The following is a 1,992-nucleotide window of genomic DNA, read 5'->3' as shown; positions in this document are numbered from 1 at the left end:
GATTAAGACACAGATTGTGCTTTCTCTATTTAAGTGGTATCAATCTAGATCAAGGTGAATCAACAGACAAAACAAGGGTTAGGATAATTAGGGGTGGATTCGAAAGTCCTAGTGCTCTCTCTCTGATTGAATTTTCTTTCCTGTTCTTAATTAATTATTTTTCATAAAATTGTGCTTAGTAATTCATTCCATTATTTGTTGGATTAGTTAAGGAGAATCATAGATTTGAATTGTGACGACCAGTCCTTGTAGGAACGATCTCGTAATACGTACCGTATCTACATCTGATTCGTATACTTGCGAGTTTAAAAATCATTTAAATCATGTTGGTTTAAATAAAACATCAAGTTTTTGGCGCCGTTGCCGGGGACTGTTTCGGTCCAATTGGATTTAGGATTCTCTCTTATCATAATTCATAGTCTTAGGTTTTTTTTACTAACTTTAGGTTAAATTTTTTTAGAAACTAACCTATTTCCTGTTTTGTAGGGACTTGACATAAACTACTAATTTGGTAATCTCTTTCCAAATTTTCTATTTTCTTCTAATATCTATTTTTAAAATTAAGGTTTTATTTTTTATTTTTTTAGGAAGTTTCTATTTCTAATCTATTTTATTTTTTTTATTTTTAGAAATTTCCTATTTTCTAATTCTAGATTCTGATTCTTCTTTCAAGTAACTTTCTATCTTCTAGTTTAGGTTTTATTATTTTTAGAAGAGTCTTTAGGTTTTATTTTTATTTTTAGAAAGTTTCTCTCTTATTTTCTAATTTCCTATTTTTTAGAAATTTTTCCTTTTTAGAAACTAACTTAGCTTTTATTTCTAAGATTACAAACTTTCTTTTTTAGAAATTAACCGTTGCTTAGGATTTTTTTTCTAGCATTAATTTAGTAAATTTAATTTATTTTTGTTTTCTTTTTGTTTACAGGAATTAAGGAAGGAAGCTGCTAACATTGTCTTCAAAAGGAGGAGCTCTCTATTCTTCAGACATCAATCATCTCCTTTCCCGGGTTCTTTCTTCCCATTCTTATTTACATAGTTTTAACTTGTTTTAGAATCTCATAGTTTCTATGTCTAGTTTTATTTCTCTTAGGTTGCTTCTTTGTTTAATTTTCTTTCTTACATTGCAATAACATAGTTTATGCTAGGACGTAGGTCTCTGAATTTAGAACTAGCACCGTTTGATCCTGAGATTGAAAGAACAATTCGTGAAAGATTGAGAAATAATCCTGTTGAAATGGCGAATGAGACTGAAGTTAAAGCTCTCAAAGATTATTCAGCTCCTGTCCAATTTAATGCGCCTTCATGCATAGTGTTGCCAACTACTACGGCAGCACACTTTGAACTTAAACCTGGAGTCATACAATTGTTGCCATCCTTTTATGGATTGGACAAGGAGGACCCATATCATCATGTGAAAGAATTCTTAAACATTTGCTCCACCTTTAAGTTCCAAAACTTCTCAGACGATTCGATCCGCCTACGCTGTTTCCTTTTTCTTTGAAGGATAAGGCGAAAGCATGGTTGAATTCTCTAGAAGTTGGATCTATCACTACATGGGACCAATTGTCTAAGAAGTTCTTAAACAAGTTCTTCCCCGTTCATAAAACCAATGCCCTCCGTAGAGAAATTACTAACTTCACACAAAAAGAGGGCGAGCACTTTCATGAATGTTGGGAAAGATGGAAGGACTTGCTTCTTAAATGTCCTCACCATGGTTTTGAGAAATGGCAACAAGTTCAATACTTCTATGACGGTCTGACACCACAGAACCGTCGCATGGTTGATGCCACCAGTGGAGGGTCATTCATGACCAAAAGTGATGTCGAAGCGTGGAACTTCTTTGAAACCTTGTGCGAAAATTCCCAGCAATGGGATTATTCAAATAGAGGTGACAGAAGTCCCCAACCACAAAAGAGAGGTGGTATATATGAGATAGGAGTCATACCAGAGTTGAGCGCCAAGCTTGATAACCTGACAAAGAAAGTTGATGCT

At 33.8% G+C, this 1,992-nt stretch overlaps 1 non-coding gene across 1 annotated transcript; it reads right to left on the bottom strand.

The window, feature by feature from the left end:
• Positions 1 to 1,611: 1,611 nt before the first annotated feature.
• On the bottom strand, positions 1,612 to 1,718 carry LOC131226337 (small nucleolar RNA R71). The gene has a single exon (XR_009161729.1). It is a non-coding gene; the product is annotated as a small nucleolar RNA R71 (small nucleolar RNA).
• Between the last annotated feature and the right edge of the window lie 274 nt (positions 1,719 to 1,992).

Source organism: Magnolia sinica, chromosome 14 (assembly GCF_029962835.1).
Source record: "Magnolia sinica isolate HGM2019 chromosome 14, MsV1, whole genome shotgun sequence".
Lineage (NCBI taxonomy): Eukaryota > Viridiplantae > Streptophyta > Magnoliopsida > Magnoliales > Magnoliaceae > Magnolia > Magnolia sinica.
Note: the sequence above shows the minus strand (reverse complement) of the source record. Positions and strands in the feature narration are given on the sequence as shown.